At 37.9% G+C, this 25,270-nt stretch overlaps 1 protein-coding gene across 5 annotated transcripts in view; it reads right to left on the reverse strand.

The window, feature by feature from the left end:
• The window catches only part of BICC1 (BicC family RNA binding protein 1), a 319,977-nt gene that overhangs the window by 81,691 nt on the left and 213,016 nt on the right, over nucleotides 1–25,270 (reverse strand). The gene's annotated exons all lie outside the window — the stretch shown is intronic.

Genomic DNA, 25,270 nt, shown 5'->3' on the forward strand with positions numbered 1-25,270 from the left:
ATGAGTATGTACTTTTTAAACCTATTTTAATAAAATTACAGTTTTAAGGGATGCTCTGTAAAAGTCACATTTGAACAAAAACATCTGAATTACACTAAATTAAGTGGATACATTATATGTAACAGAAAATGTGGATAACTTTTATTTATTACACTGTTTGTCTTGTTTCTGCTTGTTTATTTTGCTGTATATTCAGACTCAAAGGAGGAGACAGACTGAATATCAATATGAAGTTCTTACTGGAATTTCTATAGAAATAATACCAATACACATTGCAAAAATGCAATAATGCGTATAGTTTTGACAGCCAGTAGAGTTCATGATTCTTAATTCTAAATAGAGCATAACAGAAACCCAACAGGAACTCAGGAAGATGACCTTCAGAAGTATTCTGTGCTTCTCTAAGTTTAGATCTATCAAACAGATCAGTATTGAGCATCTAATGCATACCGTGGACTCAGGATACAAAGAAGAAATCATGAACAAGAATAGTCTCTGCCCTTAGAATTAGCACACTTTAATTTTCCCAAAGAAACCACATAATATCAATTAAATGAATATCAATCCATGTGACCATAAGCAAGTGTTTAAAAACTCGTATTTCTTTGAAATCTCTTCCTCAGCAAATAGCCCTGAGTATTAAGTAGACAACTTAACCAAACCATTATTTAGTGGGATCTTCCTAGGCAAGCTCAAAGAGCTGTAAAGCTTCTCCAGGGAGTTTAAAAATAATGGAGAAACTGGAAGGACCTCCACAATGATGGAGTGAAATCCTTCTCTAAGCAGGTTCCCAAAACAGCAGCAGCAGCTGCCTCACCTGGGAACTCACTGGAAATGAAATTTCTCAGGCCCCACTTAGTTAGAGTCTCAGGGGGTAGAGCTCAAAAATGTGAAACTCTCCAAGTGATTCTGACGAACATTCGAGTTTGAGAAATACTGACAGAGTACAATACCCTACATGCTCCAGAGAAGTTAAGAATCTTTACAAGCCCACTCAGCCCGAAGAGACTAAACTAGGGCTAAGATACAGGTTTCCTGTTTCCCAATCAAATGTTCTTCTACTATACCACAACAGGTTTATAATATTTTCCACCCTACATCAAGATAAAAATCGAATTCTGAACCACGTGTACAAACTTAGAGAAACAATGACTGGTTTGAGGTATTTTCACTCTTCCCACCCCCCACCACTTTTTCATATGAATCTTATTGGAGAAAAAGATATTTAGGAAAAGTAACCAATTTATTGCTAAAGGCAGACAAGACCATTAATGTGACCTAGGCTAAATCTCAATGTATTAAGAATGTATAGTATAGCATTATACTATATATTCTTTCTTTATTATCTGCCTGATCCACTAGGTTATAAGCTCCATGAAGGCAAACATTCTGTGTTCTTTACATCTATATCCCAGTCCCTAGAATACTGCCTGGCACATAGGACACTCTCAAAAGTCACTCGATTTGAGACAATGAAAACATAAATTTAAAACTGACTTGTATTATCACTTAAACTTTGGTATGTCTTTTATCCAACTACATTATAAACTATTAAAGACTTAGTCTTAAATAATTTTTGAACCCACATCACCTAGTATGATATAATGTAACTTACCTGTCTTGCAGCTGTCAAAGTTTTTTCTGCAAGGGCCAGATAGTAAATATTTTAGGCTTTGTAGGCCATTTGGACTCGGCTTTAGCTAGTCAACTCTGCCTCCGTAACACGAAAGCATACAAAGACCATATGTAAATGATGGATGAGGCTGTATTCCAATAAAACTTTTTATTTACAAAGACAGGCAGCGGGCCAGATTTGGCCTGTGAAATGTGGTTTGCCAATCCCTGATCAAAGCAAGAGAGCTAACAACTATTATTGGTTTTATATTTAAAAACTAAGTTGACAGATACAGACAAAAGGCTATACACAGGGTTTCAAATAGCCATTTTTAGAAAGAGCATATAAAGGTTTATGTTATCTAAGGTATATACCCCATAATGTATATTTTAAAATAACTAAAAGAGTAAATTTCAAATGTCTCACCATAAAAAATGATAGGTAAATGAAGTGATAGACATGTTAGTTTGATTTAATCATTCCACATCATATACATATATCAAAACATCATCACATTGTACCCCATAAATGTATACAATAATTTTTCAATCAAAAATAATATTAATAGGTATAAATAAAATGTATAAACCCCTAAGAAATGAATAACTATTTCTGCATACTTATCTCTTATATCATTTATTTGCTTATTTATTTAAGTTGGTCTTAAAGTTCATTTCTGTATTTTTTAAAATACAGAGATATAATCAAAATGGACAATTAAGGAAAGGCTGTCTTCATGTCTTTTACCTTATAAGATTTGGGTGCAATAAAGACAGCAGTAGAAATGACCATGGCTTTATCAAATGCAAGTTTACTCTGGCACCCTGGAGCTGAAGCTAATCTTCTCTAAGGCATCCAAAAAGGCTTTAATAACAAACAAATATATCACTTTATATTTCTCTTTTTATAAAAGAATACTTCCTTTGTAATAACAGCCATGGAAAGACAGACCTGGCTGACCAACCACTCTGTGTGGTCCCGTGAACCTCAGCAGCTGACATGAGCCATGATAAATCACTTGGTTTCTGTTGCTGGGGAGAATGTCCTTTGGAAATGGAGGGGAAGGAGAAAGCCAAGAGCTGAAAGTGACCCTCTGAAGTACTACTCTGTTGCCAGAATCATGGCTATTGTTATTGGCATTCTCTTTTCTAAGAGACAATGAATTATTTCCCTGCTGTTGACATATCAGCTGACTTTACATTTTTTCTTCAGTGAGTTTCATGAACTCAGAACAGATTTTTCTCTCCATTCCCTTTTTGTTATATGCAATCATTGACAATGCCAGTAGATGCACACCCAGCTAGGAAACAATGGCTTAATGTATACCTGTATTCATGCTCTGCTTTAGGAAAAGGAAAGAATGCCTCTCCTAGCCTGCTCCTGCAAACTGATTCACACCGAGGACAAAGGTAACCACTCTGGGATAAAACTCAGCCATAACAATGGGCAGCCTTAGTGTTTCTCACCTTAGTTTGCTCAGCTATGAAACTAAGAACTCACCTCCTCATTCATTTTCCCCCTTCTTACCAATCATACCACTGCCAAATTTTACTTAAGGAAGAAGGTAGGTGTTTTCCTTACCCCTGTCCTCTTTGGCAGAAGCATTGAGGGAGCAAATATTCAGAGACACCTTGTTGTCTGAAAGAGCTGAGCTGCTTTAGTTCTCCAAATGCTGACAGGCTACATAAAATAATTTTTATGAAAACATTTGTAAATGCTGAGGCACTTCACAAATATTAATACATTGTTTTAAGTCTTTGCTCACCCTAAATTGTAATATTTGATGTAGTTAGGCCATACTTTATAGATGTAAGCAAATTCTGTCCACATTATTATAACTGCTTTTAGCAAACTTCAGAGGCCCTAACCAAATGGGAAGGCCAATTTGGATTGGTACAAAAATATGACAAATAAATTATTTCTTTGTGGCTGCAAAAAATAGCACCAGGACATAATTCTTCCTACTTCTCCCTTTCTTCAACCTCTCTCATCTGCCTGTGGTAATATATATGCTCCAAAATAGAATTATATATTAGAATTGCAGAAATATACAAATATCTATCCTATAACACTAGGATAGCATGAGGTAAAAACACAAATCAGACAGAACAATGATCGCCCAAAGATCTCCACATCCTAACCCTTAAATCCTGTGTTAGGCTACATGGCAAAAGGTAATTAAGGCTGCTAGTCAGCTGATCTCAAAATAAAGTTATCTAATTGTTATCTGTGGCCCTAATGTAATCACAAGGCTCCTTAAAGGTGGAAGAGGGAGGCAGAAGAAGCAGAGGGAGATGTGACTACAGAAGAAAAGGCTTTGAAAACAGAGGAATGGAGCCACCAGCAAAAAATGTGTGTGTGTGTGGGGGGGGGGGGGGGGGCGGGGGAGGGGCTCTTAGAGCTGGAAAGGCAAGGAAACAAATTCTCAGTCTCCAGAAGGGAACACCGTTCTGCTTTCACCTTGACTTTAGCCCAGTGATATGACTGTTGGAATCCTGACCTACAAAAATATAAGACAATAAATTTGTGCTGTATTAAACCAGCTAAGTTTGTGGTCAGTTGTTAGAGCAACAGAAAACTAACACTAGATATTTCTGATATATTAATTCCTGCATAATCCTGTGAGGGATTATTATTATCATTCCCATCTCACAGGTGAAGATACTGTGACAAGTTAATAACTTGTCCAATGTCACAGAGCCAATAAGTGGCGGAACCAGCATTCAACTCAGTCAAGTTCCAGAGCCCAAGCCCCGAAGCCAGGACTTTATGATGTGAAAGACTGAAAATTACTGAAAAATACTTTATAGACAGCCATAACCTGTGGTTAAAAGTTGAAGTTTTGTGATGGAAAGTCTTTAGAAGATTAGAGTCGTCACGTGGTTAAAGGAAATAAAGTTATTTACTATAACATTTAATCAAGAATATGAATGTAGCAGAACAGGGTCATAACAGGAAATAGAAAATCTAATTTAAGGCCTGACTGAATCTGCAGAAGTAGCCCAAATAAAAACACTCTTATAAGAACTCTCAACATGGGTCAATCTTTCTCATTTCTTCTGGACCATCAATTTCATCCATTTGCTGTAATGAACTTCCTTTCTATGGTTCAGTTCCTATAAGGCTATCGCTGATCACCTCCAGATGTTCTCTATTACCCAGTATCTTCACAATGACCTCCTGTATCCATCCTTTTCCTTGAACCCTGGTCCAGAGGCAGATACTGTACTGAATATCAGAGAGAGACATCTGAATTTGATAAAGGGGGTCTCATCAGCAAATCTCAAGATAAGGATAAAGATGTCAAATCATAAAAGTTTCATCATGGAATGTAAGATTTTATGCTTCCTCTTCAATGGTTAATAAAATAAAATATTAAACAACAAATAAAGAATAAATGTCACTTTTGAAAAAATTATCCTTTTTAAAATTAAAAAATATTAATGAATTTATATTAACGAGAATTAGAAGCTTATTCTTTAAATGACACCTCATTCTAATTTTTTAATAAAATTTTAAAATGCATGCATGAAAGCTATTTTTTTAATCATATCTTTTAACAAATGAATGGCTTTATCAAGTATTAGCTTAACAATAAAATTATTCTTTGGAAGAAAAATTGAGTGGGGAAAGATATATGCCAAAACATTGAGAGAGTTTTTTAACTACAGTACAAAATAGGCATTATTAAAACAGCAATCTTCTGCTACAACTAAGAAATTCAAATTTTTCTATCATAAAACAATACTATTTTTTCCAGCTAGCAACTGAAATAATACTTGTTTCAAGGAAGCAAAACATCAATTTAAGAATATAATAAAGTATGATACCATCATTCAATTTTTAAAAGCTCACTTAGAATTGCAATTTTATTAAGCTCAACAATGATTTTGAAATATTTGTCCATCTGTCCTTCAGTAAGCTAACTTCTTCTGCCTTAGTTTATTAGCGTGGAATTAAAAATGAAAGGAATTTTTGTGGCATGAATATTTCACAGCGAAGATGATACCTGATACCTGCTTAAGTTTTGTTGTCATGGGGACCATCTAGGAGAAACCATTTGAAAACTAGAATTTCCAAACCATTAAAACACTGCCTTAAAGTATGGCTTCACTTACAGTTTGGAAATCAAACCTGCAGTAACCATTTTTATTTTTAAAAAATGTATAACCCATTTGCTTTAAAAAAAAAAAGAAAAGAAAAGAAAAGAAAACTATTAACTTCACTCTTTGAAAAGACTTGAATTTCCTTTCCATGAAAAATCCTGACTCTATGGCATACCAACCTGGGGGATTCTGCTGCCTAGCAGGTAACCATGGAAACAGAAGCACACACTGTGAGCCTGCACTGAAGCTAGCATGATAAGACCATAACTGAGACGTTTGGCGTATGTTTTCACAGCTGCTGTCTCCTTGCTTTATTTCTGCTGGTATTTTAAGGGAAATTCAACTAACTTCATCTTTTCCTTTAAACTTACCTAAAGCTCACTATCAAAATATCCAAAAAAAAAAAAAAAATCCCAGCAAATGGTGGTAGAGAAATAAAAATTTAGAGAGAGGGGAAGAGGCCCTGGTCCCACTTTGTTGGATGCATGTGTGTGCCATTCTATAGCTCAAGTTTCATTGGCCTACAAGATAAACTAGTCCACAGAAAAGTGACAGCCAGACTGGTATTGATGAGAGACCTGGAGATAGTATTTTCTTAAGAAATTAGATATCACAAAGTCCTCCACAATTTGGCCCCAAGCCACTTAATTTTAAGCCAACGTCCAACTACACAATTCCATGAATTCTGCATTCCAGCCAAAAATGTCTGCTGTCATTCTGTAAATAAGCTAAATATCTGACTTTCCCGAACAACAACCACCACCTGAATGCCTTTTGAGCCATCATCCTACAAGCAGTAAATAATCTATAAAACCAGGTTCAATTGCCACTTGGCAAAAATGACTTATGAATTTATATTAACTATTTTATTCACATTGCTTGACATTTATTTTATACCTACCAAAGTATTCAGGTGTCTGCATCACCTCTCCAGGATACTATTGATCATTTAAGGTGTGGGCAAAGGCTCTTAATCTAATAGCTAGTTGTCTAGTAACCTGAATGACAATGATGATAATGGAATGGTAGAAAATTAAGGAATATCAGCTTCAATCAATCAATATTTAAGAATATTAAAGTAGAAACCTTTAAGCACATCAAGCCAAAGCTGTTGACACACAGTTAGAACAGAGAATTTTAGCCAGTAACAGTGGCTCACTCCTGTAATCCCAGCACTTTGGGAGGCTGAGGTTGGCAGATCACTTGAGGTCAGGAGTTCGAGACCAGACTGGCCAACATGGTGAAACGCCATCTCTACTAAAAATACAAAAATTACCCAGGCATGGTGATGGGCACCTGTAATCCCAGCTACTTGGGAGGCTGGGGCAGGAGAATTGCTTGACCCCAAAAGGCAGAGGTTACAGTGAGCTGAGATTGTGCCACTGCACTCCAGCTTGGGCAACAGAGTGAGACTCCATCTCAAAAAAAAAAAAAAAAAAAAAATTAAAGCATACACACAACCTCACGGCAGAAGTGACTAACTCTTGAGAATACCACTGAGATATAATAATTCATTCGCATGGACAGTTGTTAATGTCAAGAAATCCTTAAAATATGCCATAAGAGCTAGAGAGTATACGTCTCTGAAAAGAAAATGAGCAGAAATATTTTCCCTTTAAAGCCTTCTTCAGACAGCTTTCTGACAAAACACACACAAGTAAAATGAAACATGACACTTGGGTGTGAAGTAATACTTGCACTTAGGAAAAAAACAAAAGTTTTCAAACTGACTACTTTGGCAGTTTTAGACATCAACTTATAAATGAAGTCATAATAAAATTGAACATCCAAACTTTAATGGCCAATTTTATAACAGAAGAAGTTATAGTTGTGTCAAGTCCAAAAGTATACCTTTCATTTTTTGATATTCCAACTGCCTACAAGGCATCTCCACCAAGTACCTTAAATGCAACAAGTCCAAGCCTTAAATGATTATCCATTCCATTCCTACATGTACAAAACAAAACCAAAACTGCTTTGGTATTCAAGTTTCCTATTGCTGGTTCAAAGTGCCAGCAACCATGGTCACTCAAACCAAAGCCTCTAAGTCAGTCTTGACTTGTCTCATCTCCTAGGCTCAAACCCTAAATCCAACAATTTCAACAGAACTACAGTATCATGAAAAATAAAAGGCATGGGTTTAAATATAAAGGGATTCTTACTAGGTACACAATCCTTGGACAAGATATTCAATCTTATTCTCAGTTTCCTGTTTGTAATGCAAAGATATAAGACCTCTCTCAACATGAGTCTTATAAGAAATTTTTTAAAATAAAAACGTAAGCTTCAACTAACAAATAGTTTTTGAGATGTATTTCTGTAATTCTATATTGCTCTCTTGGGAATTCACCAAACATATTGCCAAATTAAAGGTTATGAGAAATAATATAAATAGAGCAAAAATGATCTCACTCTGTTTAATCTACTGTTTCCCAAACTTCTTTGACTACAGTATCCCTATTTGAGAAATGTATTAATATTTCTTCCCCCGAAAAAATCATCACAAAATACTAACTTCTTTCATGGGGCTGTTACAAGGTTAAAGCTCACATTGATCATATATAATCCCATAAAAATTAATTCAAATCCCTTCTCCTTCTGCAAATCAATTCTATTGCCTAAATATCTCACTCCTAATCTCCCTGGGTTGCCATTTCCGTTACAACATCTCTCATCTGCATTACGGTCAACACCTTCCAACAACTCATCTGCCCTCTTCAGGTGATTCTCCACCTAGAAATCTAAAATACAAACGTGAGCACTGCCTTCTATGTAAAGAACAAATTCCTTAGGATACAGGCCCATCTCAATTTGGTCCCAAATCCATTTCCAGTCTCTTGACCATGCTCCTCACCATTTGAAACCACTCTTTCACGGTTCCAGGGACAGCGTTCACATTGTAATCTCTCACGGTCCAGGCACCTAATTTCCCACGGTTAATGAAATATGTGGGCTTTCAGAGCTCTGCCTTTTCATGTGTCACCCCTTTGGTCTGCCAAAGCCACACCATTCACGTGTCATGCCTTTGGTCTGCCAAAGTCATCCCACACCCATCCCTTTCTCCATCTGGCGAACAATTCATCCTTCAAAGCCAACTCAAATGTCACTTCTTCTAGGAGGTCTTCCAGAATGAGTTAGTCACTACTCATGTGGACTCCCACGACACTTTGTTTTAAACTCTGTCCTAAGGAGCTGCTAAAACTTGGGAATAAGAGTTAAAAGATTTAAACAGTGATGTAGAAATTATTAATTTCCAAAGAGGTTTTTTTTCTTTTCACCCAAATCCAAGCCACTCCATAATGACTCTTGACTAAACACACACATATATATACACCCATCAAATAAGATCCAGGGAAATAGGGAAACAAAAGCCCCAACACAATCAAATAAACTTTATAAATCATTTGATTTATCCAAATGAATCAGAGCTGATCTCATTTTGAAATACCTGATGGTGTCTTGACAACTTTTAAATGTCAAAGGAGTTTCAGGGAACAGCACAAAACCTTAAGACTCTCATAAGTTTCCAAAATATAATTTCTAAATTATAATCGTCTTTTCTTTATACATGTGCAAACCTTTTAGAATTCAACAGGGAAATAAACCTTCATTTCAAAAATTAACTTTGAATTTGGGAAATAAAAACACATGTTATTTCCATGCACTGGTCATAGTAGTAGCTACCATTCCCTGGGAGCCTAGTGCCAGGACTACTCCAGGCACTTCCTGCAGGTTCCTGCATTTAAATCCCACAGCCATCCTATGAAGTAGGAATCATTATTCTTGTTTTACATATAAGGAAACTGATCAAAAAGATTAAGTAAACCCAGCTAGACATCATCAAGCAAGGACTCAAATACAGACAATCTGACTCACAAGGTCATGTATATATTCTATAAGCTAAAGTCTATCACCAAAAAGCTAAACAGACTAGATGACTTCTCTATAGAGTAAATAAAGACTTGTTCCAACTGTCAAATTCAAAGGGGCAACCTTCTTTGACCAGTGGGGATATGAGCCATTCATCTAAGATCTACATACTAATTTCCCAAAGTGATAAGTGACATTATTAAAATATTTTTTATTTCCTAACAAAAGGAAAAACTACAACTTTTCTGGAGGAAGGGATATGTGTACATATATCTATATAAAGATTTTGATTTTTAATTTGACAAAACAGTAAACCCAAGTTAGATCGGTTCTAACAACAAATGTGTTCAGTTAAAATTTATCTATAATAGCTCAAGAACAAATGAGGAGAAAAATCTTATACTTCCATGTAAGAATTGCTGGAGAGAAATTAGATCTGGAAGGAAAGTAAAAAAAAAAAAAATAAGCCAAAGTTTTATAAAATCAGTTCTATCAATGCAAAAATCCTCAATAAAATACTGGCAAACCAAATACAGCAGCACATCAAAAAGCTTATCCACCACGATCAAGTTGGCATCATCCCTGGGATGCAAGGCTGGTTCAACATATGCAAATCAATAAACGTAATCCAGCATATAAACAGAATCAACGACAAAAACCATATGATTATCTCAATAGACAAAGAAAAGGCCTTTGACAAAATTCAACAGCCCTTCATGCTAAAAACTCTCAATAAATTAGGTATTGATGGGATGTATCTCAAAATAATAAGAGCTATCTATGACAAACCCACAGCCAATATCATACTGAATGGACAATTGGAAGCATTCCCTTTGAAAACTGGCACAAGACAGGGAGGCCCTCTCTCACCACTCCTATTCAACATAGTGTTGGAAGTTCTGGCCAGGGCAATCAGGCAGGAGAAGGAAATAAAGGGTATTCAATTAGGAAAAGAGGAAGTCAAATTGTCCCTGTCTGCAGATGACATGATTGTATATCTAGAAAACCCCATCATCTCAGCCCCAAATCTCCTTAAGCTGACAAGCAACTTCAGCAAAGTCTCAGGATACAAAATCAATGTGCGAAAATCACAAGCATTCTTATACACCAATAACAGACAAACAGGGAGCCAAATAATAAGTGAACTCCCATTCACAATTGCTTCAAAGAGAATAAAATACCTAGGAATCCAACTTACAAGAGATGTGAAGGACCTCTTCAAGGAGAACAACAAACCACTGCTCAATGAAATAAAAGAGGATACAAACAAATGGAAGAACATTCCATGCTCATGGGTAGGAAGAATCAATATGAAAATGGCCATACTGCCCAAGGTAATTTATAGATTCAGTTCCTTCCCCATCAAGCTACCAATGACTTTCTTCACAGAATTGGGAAAAACTACTTTAAAGTTCATATGGAACCAAAAAAGAGCCCACATTACCAAGTCAATCCTAAGCCAAAAGAACAAAGCTGGAGGCATCATGCTACCTGACTTCAAACTATACTACAAGGATACAGTAACCAAAACAGCATGGTACTGGTACCAAAACAGAGATATAGACCAATGGAACAGAACAGAACCTTCAGAAATAATGCCGCATATCTACAACTATCTGATCTTTGACAAATCTGACAAAAACAAGAAATGGGGAAAGGTTCCCTATTTAATAAATGGTGCCGGGAAAACTGGCTAGCCATATGTAGAAAGCTGAAACTGGATCCCTTCCTTACACCTTATACGAAAATTAATTCAAGATGGATTAAAGACTTAAATGTTAGACCTAAAAGCATAAAAACTCTAGAAGAAAACCTAGGCAATACCATTCAGGACACAGGCATGGGCAAGGACTTCATGTCTAAAACACCAAAAGCAATGGCAACAAAAGCCAAAATTGACAAATAGGATCTAATTAAACTAAAGAGCTTCTGCACAGCAAAAGAAACTACCATGAGTGAACAGGCAACCTACAGAATGGGAGAAAATTTTTGCAATCTACTCATCTGACAAAGGGCTAATATCCAGAATCTACAATGAACTCCAACAAATTTACAAGAAAAAATCACACAACCCCATCAACAAGTGGGCGAAGGATATGAACAGACACTTCTCAAAAGAAGACATTTATGCAGCCAAAAGACACATGAAAAAATGCTCATCATCACTGGCCATTAGAGAAATGCAAATCAAAACCACAATGAGATACCATCTTACACCAGTTAGAATGGCAATCATTAAAAAGTCAGGAAGCAACAGGTGCTGGAGAGGATGTGGAGAAATAGCACTGTTGGTGGGACTGTAAACTAGTTCAACCATTGTGGAAGTCAGTGTGGCGATTCCTCAGGGATCTAGAACTAGAAATACCATTTGACCCAGCCATCCCATTACTGGGTATATACCCAAAGGAATATAAATCATGCTGCTATAAAGACACATGCACACATGTTTATTGTGGCACTATTCACAATAGCAAAGACTTGGAGCCAACCCAAATGTCCAACAATGATAAACTGAATTAAGAAAAGGTTGCACATATACACCATAGAATACTATGCAGCCATAAAAAACGATGAGTTCGTGTCCTTTGTAGGGACATGGATGAAGCTGGAAACCATCATTCTCAGCAAACTATCGCAAGGACAAAAAACCAAACACCACATGTTCTCACTCATAGGTGGGGATTGAACAATGAGAACACATGGACACAGGAAGGGGAACATCACACACCAGGGCCTTTTGTGCGGCGGGGGGAAGGGGGAGGGATAGCATTGGGAGATATACCTAATGTTAAATGACAAGTTAATGGGTGCAGCACACCAACATGGCACATGTATATATATGTAACAAACCTGCACGTTGTACACATGTACCCTAAAACTTAAAGTATAATTTAAAAAAAATCACAGAAAGTACAAAATAAAGGTGATATTAAATGATTGTCTCAAAAAAATAATTTTTTTCAAATGTTGACATATATAGTATTTGATTTTTAAATATTCTAGTGTGATAAAGCATACTTTTGTGAAAATAAAATTTCTATGCCCCAGAAAAAAATAAAATAAAATCAAATAAAATTATTTCTATTTTCTTTATTTGTCAATCAAATCAACGTTTCTCATCCTGGCTGAATACGACAAATAATTTAGATTTAGATTCCCCTAGCACTACTCAGCTCACCTCTCCATCCAGTATTGGGTAATCACAAAGAATACTGTTCTTTAGTAAGTCTTCTGGTAATACAAGAATTTGATAACATACAATGACTTTAACTACTTTTAAATACATATGTATTTTTATACACAGACTTTCTTCAATAAGAATGGGGATAACTTTAAAATTTGTTTACTTGTTTACATTTTCTAAAAACATATCAATAAATCATGGAGATATCCAATGGAAAGATGGCATTATGGTGTTTCTTAAATCTCATGAAATGAGTTGGCCATAAGTACTCCAGAAGGACCAATCTTTTCACCTCTGATGACTCACCTTAGATATTTAGTACTTGATTTTTCACAAGAATAAGAAGTACAAGAAAAAACAGCACACTATATTAAATGTGGTAGTAATTAAAACAAGCATCAAATTTAATCACAAAATTCTACATATTATGTTGCTTTTTCTGAGAGAAGAAACATTTGATAAACAAAATAAAATTTTTACTGCTCATTTTAGTGAGTCAACAGCTATTTGTTGGGTGCCCCTTATTATCATTACATAAGGTGTTGTATCCCACTGCATTTCCAGTGGTTAGTGTATTGTAACATAATGGTAACATGTAGATTTACTTATTGACCACATAGAACTGATCTGCATCACAGTCTGAAGCTCTTCTGTCCCCATCTTGCTCCATTTCATCCCCTGCCCCAATACACACATCTCCTTTCACAGGTGTCAGGTCTGAATTGTGGGGCTGCACTGGGCTCTGTCCTGCTGCTCTCTCAGGCACCCCTGCAATTGGCAGTGATGCTTCGTAGGTAATCATGATACTTTTGTGCCTGATAAAACATGGAAAGAGAAAGGGAAATGGGGCTCAAGGGAAACTCCTGGAATTCTGGTTGGAGCATGTGAGATGGGAACACTGAAGTGGGGACAATTTTAGGAGGAGAGCCCAAGTTCATTTGGGGTCAAGCTAAGAATGAGGTACCTATGGAAAGTCCATTTTAATCCAGTTACCTTGTAGTATAAAGAACATAGTTTGGAAAACTGATTACAATTTAGTAAATATCTTTCACATTCAACAATATTCACTGAGGATCTTAAATATTTCACATTTCACTGTGAAACTCAGGGAGGCAGCTGATGTTGCACATGGGCCTCAGTTTCACACGATGGAATAATCAGTTGAAGAATTTCCCAAAAGTGCCTCAAGTTTCAGTTCCCAATCATAAATGGGGATGGTAACTTCTGCCTGGCAAGGTGGCTGTGACTTAGCCCAGTGACTACGATAGGGAAGGCACTTAAAAATGTTTATTTTGTATTCTTTTTCCTTTCTCAGTTAACACATTTGTTAAGCACAAGTAATATTAATCCCCTCATCAGATGGTTATAAATGCATATATAAGGGTTTAATTAAAGATATCCTGGAAGGCACGGTGTAACATTTGGCTGGCATTGAAGGGCTTAACAGCATGCAGCATGTCACAGTGGAAGGTGTCCTTTACTTATGATGGCTATGAGAGAGGGGGAATATTTCCAGCAGCACAGGCTGCAAGAAGAAAAACAGCCCAAGTATGGTGTCCAAACAGAAGACTACATGTTCCAAATAACACCCTGTTTCAGTCACCAAAACAGAAAAGAACATAGTCTATCACATCACAGATAACACATGTGTGGAAGAAACTGTTTTTGTAAATTGTTTTCTCTTTTTGTAATATAAAAAGGGAAAACACAATTTGCTTCTGGTTAAGGGTGGATGTACTATATCCTTGTACTATTTTTCACTGTCTACTTTTGTCAGAAGGGCCACTGTGATTTATTTCTTGGAGAACTATTAATAGAATTTGCATGGCAACTAGTGAGGGGATGAAAATTCATTCTGTTAGATTTGCTTGATGGACAGTACAGAAACCAAATCTGCTTGCAGATGTGGAAACGCAGAAGGTTCACTCTTACTGCTGCTCTTGCACTATATACCATAGAGTACCCAGCCTTCCTAAAATACGTATTTAATATTTAGACCAAAAAAAACACAATTTCTTGATATGCCAAAAGGTCAAGTAATGCCTGAAGCCACTGCAGACAGCTTGGCAGCAAATTCCCTTGAAAAAAGCAGCTTCTTCTATGAAAAATAAATCATTTGCTTCTTCACTGAGAATTTTAAAATTCACTTTTTTTCAGCTAATACAAGGTTACCACCAATTTCCTGAAAACCCAAACACAATTTCAAAACCCCAAAATTATGTTGACAAAGAAGTATTTCCAATTCACTTCCCCGTCAAGCTAAATGAAGAAAAATGTTCAAGATTCCCCACATCACGATGGTTCCTCTTCACCTGGTTCACATATGCAGTAAGCAGAGGCAAAGTATTTATCGAGCCCATATGGACACTTGGAAATGTTAACAATTTTGTTTAAAGCAAAAATAAATTCAACTATGTCAGCATTTCAGGAATTTATAGCCAAAGACCACAGTTAAAACACGCCAAAAATCTCATTCTAACCAGAAAGCATTTTCAAACTTTTCCAGAATGAACATTTTTATCATAATGATCACAGACTCTCAAGAGTTTAATTGGATACTGGCATCTGGGTAGAAACAGTGACCTAAAATCCTTGCCAAGTCGGCAAGTCACAGAGAGGGAGTGCTCACCCTCCACTAGGTGAAGATAATCAGAGGCAGGGTGGCAGATGAATACTTAAACACAGTCCCAGCTTTGTGTTAAAGTCTTCCTCGTTTTTGCCCAGATCCCTGTGCAGGTTAGTGACAACAGTCACAGACTTTTCCCACAGATGGAAGTGTACGTTACACTACCTAGGGCAGGGATCAATACAAATCCCTTAAGAGGTGGCTACTACTTGTCTTTCCATTTAACAGATTAGAAATCTGAGATGTTTACAGTGAGGTACAATAACTTGCCCATAATTTCAAAGTACAACTAGTAACTGGCTGACCCAGGACAACATACATAGCTCTGCATCAAGACACCATGCTCCTAACTACTATCCTATACTAGAGTGAAAGAGGCTTATATCAGAAAGAAAACCACTTCCAAGATTATCAATGCCAACTAGCAATGCATTTATGATGCTAGGCCAACTGGCCCTGATCAACAGCGGCAGCCAATTAGCCATGTGATTGATTTTTAGAGGAATCTCAGAAGTTGGGTAAGCAAGTGACCAAGAGAGTAGCTCCAATAGCTGCATCAACAGCAAACCATAGAAACAGGCTTGAGCAGATGGCACTGGTGAAGGAGAGTATCTGAGGTGCTGTAGCTATCCTAGATGAGACTTGGTTACTACCAACGCAACCCAGATTACAAAAATTTCCAGAGAAATGTATTGTGGACATTGTACCTGTGATTATTCCTCTAGTTTTAAGCAAGTGTGTTCTCTGGGCATAAAGCTAAGTATACCCAAGTAAGGCAACAGGGAATAGTAAGAGAGGAATACTTTTTTTTACAGATTAGAATCACAAGAAATTGCACTGGCAGTGAAAGGACGTGTTAAAGCTCACATAATCACAAATGCTTCCATTCATTCACTCACTCACAAAAAGTTTTGAACACCTACTATGCACTAGATATTGCCTCAAGGGCTAGTGATTGTTTCACAAAGTTCTATTTTTAGAGATTCATGGAAATTAGAGTTACAGGTGTTTACAAAATCATGTTTTATTAGCTACAATCATGCTTAATCTCCCTACACAGTAACAGTGTTAAATATTACAAGCATACCTCATTTTATTGTGCTTTGCTTTATTATGCTTTATAGAAACTGTAGTTTTTGTTTAGGGGCTTTTTTTTTTAAAAAACAAATTTAAGGTTTGTGGAAACCATGCATCAAGCAAGTCTGTCAGTGCCATTTTTCCAAAAGCAATGTGCTCACTTTTTGTTTCTGTGTCATGTTTTGGTAATTCCTGCAATATTTCAAACTTTTCCATTATTATTATATTTGTTATGGTGATCTGTGATCAGGGGATGTTAGTATTGTAAATTGTTTTGGAGCATCACAAACCAAACCACATAAGACAGCAATTTTGTGTGTGTGTGTGTTAGGCAAGGTCTCACTCTGTTGCACAAGGTCTCACTCTGTTGCACAGCCTAGAATGCAGTGGTGCAAAATACAGCTCACTGCAGCCTCGACCTCCTGGGCTCAAGCAATCCTCCCACCTCAGGCTCCCAAGTAGTTGAGACTACAGATGCGCATCACTACACATGGCTAATTTTTGTATTTTTTGTAGAGACAGGGTTTCACCATGTTGCCCAGGCTGGTCTCAAACTCCTGGGCTCAAAGAATCCTCCTGCCTCAGCCTCCCAGAGTTCTGGGATTACAGGTGTGAGCCAATGTGCCTGGCTGAGAAGGCAAATTTAAATGACAAATGATGTGTGTGTTCTGACTGCTCCACTGACCAGTATATATATATATATATATACACACACACTCCTCTTCCTCTTCTTTATCTCTCTCTTTCCTCTCTTCTTCTTCTTTCTGCCTTTCTCTCTCTCTCTCTCTCTCCCCATCCCCACCCGCCTTGGGCCTCCTTATTCCCCAAGAAAAAACAATACTAAAATTAGGACAATTAATAACCCTACAATGGCTTCTAAATGTTCAAGCAGAAGGAAGATTCACACACCTCTCACATTAAATGAAAAGCTAGAAATGATTAAGCTTAGTAAACAAGGCATGCTGAAAGCCAAAACAGGCCAAAAGCTAAGCCTCTTAAACCAAACAGTTGGCCAAGTTATGAATGCAAATGAAAAGTTCTTGAAGGAAATGAAAAGTGCCACTCCAGTGAACACACAAATGATAAGAAAGAGAAATAGCCTTGATATGGTTTGGATCTGTGTTCCCGCAAAATCTCATTTTGAATTGTAATCTCCAATGTTGGAGGTAAGGCCTGGTGGGAGGTGATTGGATCATTCAGGTGGATCCTTCATGAATGGTTTAACACCATCCCTCTTGGTACTGTCATGACAACAATGAGTAAGTTTTTGAGAGATCTCATTGTTTAAAAGTGTGTAACACTTCTCCCCTCCTCCCTCCCTCTCTCTCTCTCCCCTTGTCCTGCTTCTCCCATGTAAGACACCTGCTCCCACTTTGCCTTCCGCCATGAGTACAAGCTTCCTGAGGCCTCCCCAGAGGCAGATGCTGCCAAGCTTCCTACACAGCCTGTCAACCACAAGACAATTAAGCCTCTTTTCTTTAACAATTACTCAGTTTCATGTATTTTTTTATTATAACAGTGCAAGAACAGACTAATACAGAAAACTGCTACCAGGAGTGGGGTATTATTACAAAGATACCTGAAAATGTGGAAGCAATGCTGGAACTGGGTAACAGGAAGAGGTTCAAAGAGTATGGGGGGCTCAGAAGAAGACAGGAAGATGAGGGGGAAGATGAAGGGAAGTTTGGAACTTCCTAGAGACTTATTGAGTGGTTGTACCTAAAATGCTGGTAGTGACATGGACAGTGAAGTCCGGGCTGAGGAGGTCTCAGATGGAGATGAGGAACTTTTTGGGAACTCCAGTAGTCACTTTTGTTATGCTTTAGCAAAGAGCTTGCCTGGTTATTCTCCTGCTCTAGGGATCTGTGGAACTTTGAACTTGAGAGAGATGATTTAGGGTATCTGGTAAAAAAAATTTCTAAGCAGCAAAAAATTCAAGTATATAGCCGGACTGCTTCTAATAACATATGCTCATATGCACGAGCAAAGAGGTTATCTGAAACTGGTACTCTTATTTAAAAGGGAAGCACAACATAAAAGTTTGGAAAAATGTGCAGCCTGGTTATGTGTTAGAATAGAAAAGCCCATTTTCAAAGGAGGAATTCAAGCAGGCTGCAGGAATTTGCATAATCTCCCATCATAGGCAGGGAGGCCTAGGAGAACTGAATGGTTTCCTGGGCCAGGCCAAGGGCCCTGCAACCCTGCACAGCCTTAGGACACTGCTCCCGGTATCGCTGCTGCTCCAGCTACAGCCCTGACTCAAAGGAGCACAGGTACCACTCAGGACTCTGCTTCAGAAGGTGCAGGCTAGAAGCATTGGTGGTTTCCACATTGTGTTAAGATCATAGGGACACAGAATGAAAGACTGAGGCTTGGGAGCCTCTGCCTAGATTTTAGAGGATATATGAAAAAGCCTAGATGTCCAAGCAGAAGCCTGCTACAGGGGCAGAGCCCTCACTGAGAACCTCTAATAGGGTAGTGTGGAGGAGAAATGTGGGGTTGGGGCCTCCACACAGAGTCCCAACTGGGGCACTGCCTAGTGGAGCTGTGAGTAGAAGGCCATCATCCTCCAAACCTTGGAAAGGTAAACCACTGGCAACTTGCACCCTGCACTGGAAAAGCCACAGGCACTCAATGCCAGCCCATGACAGCAGCCACAGGTGCTAAACCCAACAAGGCCACAGGAGTAGAGCTCCCCAAGACCTTGGGAGCCCACCTCTCATGCCAGTGTGCCCTGGATGTGGGACATGAAATCAAAGGAGATTATTTTGGTTGGAGCTTTAAGATTTAATGACTGTCTTGCTAGGTTTCTGACTTGCATAGGGCCTGTAGCCCCCTTTTTTGCTGTTTTCTCCCTTTTGGAACTGGAGTATTTTACCTAATGCCTATACCTTCATTGTATCTTGGAAATAACTAACTTGTTTTTTATTTTACAAGCTCATGGGCAGAAGGGACTTGCCTTGTCTCAAATGAGACCTGAGACTTTGGACATCTTAGTTAACGCTGAATGAGTTAAGACTTGGGGGACTGTTGGGAAGGCATGATTGTATTTTGCAATGTGAGAAGGATATGAGATCTGTGGGGTCAGGGGCAGAAAGATATGGTTTAAATCTGTGTCCTCACAAAACCTCATGTTGAATTGTAATCTCCAATGTTGGAGGTGGGGCCTGGTGGGAGGCAACTGGACCATTGGGTGGATTCTTCATGAATGGTTTAACAGCATCCCCCTTGGTACTGTCGTCACAACAGTGAGTGAGTTCTTGCAAGACGTGGTTGTTTAAAAGTGTGTAGCACCTCTGCCTCTTTCACTCTCTTCATCCTGCTCCTGTCATGTAAGATGGTTGCTACCACTTGGCCTTCACCATGAGTAAAAGCTCCCTGGGGCCTCCCCAGAAGGAAATGCCACCATACTTTCTGTAAAACCTGTGGAATCATGAGCCAATTAAACCTCTTTTCTTTATAAATTACCCAGTCTCAGGTATTTCTTTAAAGCTGTGTGAGAACAAACACAAGCCTTATTGCTGATATGAAGAAAGTTTTAGTGAACTGAATAGAAAATGTAAGAAGCCACAACAAAGCCTAATCCAGAGCAAAGCCCTAACTCTCTTCAATTTTCTAAAAGCTGAGAGAGGTAAGAAAGCTAAAGAAGAAAAGTTGGAGGCTAAGACAGACAGGTTCATAAAGTTTAAGAAAAGATGCCATCTCTATAACTTTAAAATGCAAGATGAAGCAGCAAGTGCTGATGTAGAAGCTGTAGCAAGTTATCCAGAAGATCTAGCTACGAAAATTGATGAAGGTGACTACACTGAACAATAAACTTTCAGTGTAGACAAAACAGCCTTCTGTTGGAAAAAAAGGTGTCATCTAGACTTTCCTAGCTAGAAAGGAGAAGTCAATGTCTGCCTTCAAAGCTTTCAAAGACAGACTGATACTCTTGACAGGGGATAATGCAGCTGGTGACTACAAGTCAAAGCCAATGATCATTTACCATTCCCAAAATCCCAGAATCCTCAAGAATTATGCTAAATCTACTCTGCCTGTTCTCTATAAATGTAGCAAAGTCTGGATGACAGCACATGTGTTTGCAGTATGATTTGCTGAATATTTTAAGCCCACCGTTGAGACTTACTGCTCAGAAAAAAAAGATTCCTTTTTTTAATATTAAAATAAAAAACAAAATATTACTGCTCATTGACAATGCACCTGGTCACAAAAGAGGTCTGATGAAGATGTATAAACAGATTAATGTTTTTATGCCGCTAACACAACATTCATTCTGTACCCCGTAGAGGAGTAATTATGACTTTCAAGTATTATTATTATTATTATTATTTAAGAAATACATTTTGTAAGGCTATAGCTGACACAGTTATTCCTCTGATGGATCTCGGCAAAGTAAATTGAAAGCCTCTGGAAAGGATGTATTATTCTAGGTATTATTCATGATTCGTAGGAGGAGGTCAAAATAGCAATTATAACGGGAGTTTGGAAGAAGTTGATTCCAACTCTCATGGATGACTTTGAGGGGGTTCAAGACTTCAGTAAAGAGAGTAGCTGCAGTTGTGGTGAAAACAGCAAGAGAACTGTAATTAGAAGTTAAGCCTAAAGATATAACTGAATTTCTGCAATCTCAGGATAAAACTTGAGTGGATGAGACATTGCTTCTAATGGATAAGCAAAGAACATGGGTTGTCTTCTGATAAAGATGCTACGAAGATTGTTGAAATGAAAACCAAAAATGTACAATACTATATAAACTTAGTTGATAAAGCAGTGGCAGAGTTTCAGAGGATTGATGCCAATTGTGAAAGAAGTTCTACTCTGAATAAAATGCTATCAGACAGCATCACATGCTACAGAGAAATCTTTCATGGAAGGAAGAGTCCATTGATGGGGCAAACTTCATTGTTGACTTTCATAAGAAATTGCCACAGCCATCCTAACCTTCAGCAACCATCATTCTGATCAATCAGTAGCCACCAACACTGAGGTAAGACCCTCCATCAGCAAAAAGATTAAGACTCGCTGAAAGCTCAGACGATCACTAGCGTTTTTTAGCAAAAAAGTTTTTTAAATTAAAGTATGTACATTTTTTAAAGACATAATGCTACTGCACACTTCATCAACTACCATGTAATGTAAACATAACTTTTATATGCATTGGTAAACTAAAAATGTGTGTGACTCACTTTAATGCGATATTTGCTTTATTAAGGTGGTCTGGAACCAAACCTGCAGTGTCTCCAAGGTATGTCTGTACTTGATTAAGAAGAAGCTGTTAACTGACATTAATCAGGTTTGCTGCTAAAGGAATATAAATCCAGTTTCTAAAGATTATATTTTCAATACAAAAAGAAATCTACTTTTTAGTACAACTTTGTCAGGAATCCTTTTGTAATTCTTAAGTATGAACTGCCCCCACCCCACCCCACCCCACCTTTTTTTTTTTTTTTTTTTTTTGAGACAACATCTTGCTCTGTTACCCAGGCTGGAGAACAGTGGCATGATCTTGGCTCATTGTAGCCTCAGCCTCCCGAGCTTAAGTGATTCCCCTGCCTCAGCCTCCCAAGCAGCTAGCTGGGACTGCAGGTACACACCACCACACTCCGCTAACTTCTATATTTTTAGTAGAAATGGGGTTGCACCATGGTACACAGGCTGGTCTCGAACTCCTGGGCTCAAGTGATCTGCCCACCTCAGCCTCCCAAAGTGCTGGGACTATAGGCATGAGCCATCGCGCCCAGCCTGAAAACCATTTTTTAACTTAACAATCTGGTTAGAGACTTTGGATACGTATGCACTAAGTTTTCTTAAAGAGAATTAAATGAATAAAATAAAATAAATAATTTAAATCATATATATATTATTTTCTTACTGTCCCCTAGAAAATTCCATTTTCTATGGTATAGTTTTCTTTGTAAAGAAAAGAGCAACACTAAATTCTATCATTTTTCAAAGGCCAATGTTAACATTAGTGAGACAAAGTCACAAAGCTCTGTAAAATAAGCATCTATGCTTACTTTTTAATCAACTCCTTACATTTCTAAAGCAACTTCATGTTTCCTCAATCTTCCATCCACATATATACCCCTCCTACTCCTGGACTCAAATGTCTGCCAAATTCTAGGAGGAAAAAGTTCCATTTTGCATAACAACAGTCTATACATCTGAATTTCACTGTGGTAAACTTCTTCTTTGTACGTAGATTAAAAGATATTTCCCATCAACTGTGTATTCAGCCTTAAGAAGTGACTGCAGAACATTCCACAGTAACAGATATATTTTTAAGATGATCACACACAAAAATGGGCAGAGACCAATTCCAGTCACTCCCAAATAAAACACAACCAGCTGATTTCTTTTCTGTATGTAAGTAACAGACACAGGATAGATGGAGGCCTAACAGCTGTCTCCTATTTGTGCATGACATATAATAGCAACATTAGCTGTTGAAATCAGAAAGACTTAACAATTAAAGTGCTCAAAAATATACGTGTGATACTTGAGTATACAACGGCAGTGCCAGGGTCCTATTCTAGAAGCTCTAAGCACTGTGAAGATGATGGGCTGCCCACATGGATGAACTGTAGGTGCAAATCCCAGCCAAAGAACTTACAAGTTAATGGAAACATATGAAGTTCCTTTAACTTCTCTAAGCCTGTTCTTGACTTTGAGATGCAATGCTCATCTCATTGAATTGCTATTCAGAAGAATGAGACAAATTATAAGACATGTAAAATCCAACAGCTGACTAGGTGGGTGTTCAATAAATTACAGTAATTTTCACTATTATTATTATTATTAAAACTGGTTAAATGATTAAATCCATTGTGGGTAGTCTTATCTGAATGAAAATGCACAGGCTTATCTGGTCTCATTTTTAACTTTTCCCATTCAAGCTTGCAAACAATTTTAAATGACAAGGGAAGAGTTAGTCAGATGATTGAATTTTCAGTCTAATTAAAATTATATTGCAAAAGCAATAGATTCTAATCCCTTGTGGATATAAGAAATACAGCTGAGAAATTTTTTAATAGCTAGCTAAATTTTATAAGTGAAATAGCCTTAACAATCAACATTAAAGTTGGTCTCCAAGTTCCCCAATTGTAAAGGAAACTTTATAAAGTGTGCAACCATTCCCCACAAAGCTGTTAAGAAACATTAATCAAAAGAATAAGGCAATTTTTTAACAACTTACTTCATCATAAAAAAATTATTGCCTTTTCCCTGAAAACATGATTCTAGAAAACCAACAGCCTATGGGATGTCTCCCTCAAACACTGCTGGTAGTAATACTAGCATTCCAGGTTGTTTAACATGGCCTGAGGTGGTCAGGAAGTCATCTTGGATGAGATGAGGATCCACAGGCTCACCATCTGAAAAATTCAAGAAGACTAGCAGGTAAACCATGTGGATTTGTTTGCAAAATAAGCAAACCCACAGACAAAAACACATGCTATGTAATTACAAAAATACACATTTCTGCCTTCTGATATGATATGTTCACTCTAGTGGTGAAATACAGTTCCGCATTGCTCCTTTCCCCTCTTAAAAATATGTGAAGGAGAGGACAACTTCACAAACAAGGATGGAGACTAGATGATCCATACTTGAAAGAAGCACAACGAGGACCACAGTCAAGACAGAGGTAGAGAGAAAATCTGATATTTTAAAATGTTTGCTGAATTACATCTGGGCAGAGTCTGCAGTTGGGGATTGTAGTAGGGCAGGGACGGCAAGGAAGTGGAAGTCACAGACGAAGGATCAGGCTAAGCAAAACCTCACTGCATCCTTACACATTTAAGAGTCTGCCACAAATGTACATGTCTTGCATGATCGATATTTGCAACAACGTGCTCCAAAAGGAAATAACATGCATTCTGTGCAAGTTATTATGCCAGTAATGCATAATAACTTGCACAGAACAGGAAAGTAAGCCACACTTTAAACAAGGCAGAAATGTCTAGATAAAAGTCTCCCAAAATCAACCCCCACAAAATTGCCATAGGAGACTCCAGATTCCTGCTGCAAATGGGGAGGTAGGTGTATCAGTTTACACCTGCACCAGACAGGTGTCTAACCTCAAATGAGACACTGGGCTGCCAAGGGAGGGAATAGACAGCCAGGACTGGCAATGAGATCCTGAGGAACTCTATCTGCTTTCATCTCTTGAACTTCCTTCTCACCCAGACTCCACCATGATGAGTAACCAGAGGTGCAAGGAAAATAGAGACCTGAAGGTGCAGCGCCTGTTTCAACAGGACCGGGGCAACCGGGGCTCTGGACAGATGTGTTCTGATGACTGCCAGTCTGTAAGCCAGTGTCCCCATCTTGAAGTCACCAACTGAACCTGCAACTGGTTCAGGGGCTGTTGACAGGGCAAGTAGGGCTGAGCATAAATAACTACTGGGGCAGAGCCAAAAGCCAGGAACAGAGTGAAATGGCTGGAAGAATGAAGAACATTCCTTATGACTCCAAGGAATCCTGTACATAGTCCTGGGATGGCACAGGTCACAACTTTTAATGTTCTGGAGCTGAAAGATGACCCAGTTGTTCATTGGAGTGGGCTGGGAAAAGCAGCCAGGGAGAGGGTCAGATCAATTCTAACCAGCACTTAAGTATTTGTATATGTGCAAAATTACACACACACACACACACACACACACAAATTCTTTCATCCAATCATCCAATTGAATTTCTCTGAGAATAGCTTGATTTCCCCCTTTGTAAAGAGCCAAGAGATTATATAATAACTACAGATTATGTAACTAGGAAGTTATGAAGTTCTTAGA

Source organism: Pongo pygmaeus, chromosome 8, assembly GCF_028885625.2.
Source record: "Pongo pygmaeus isolate AG05252 chromosome 8, NHGRI_mPonPyg2-v2.0_pri, whole genome shotgun sequence".
In the NCBI taxonomy this organism is placed as follows: Eukaryota; Metazoa; Chordata; class Mammalia; order Primates; family Hominidae; genus Pongo; species Pongo pygmaeus.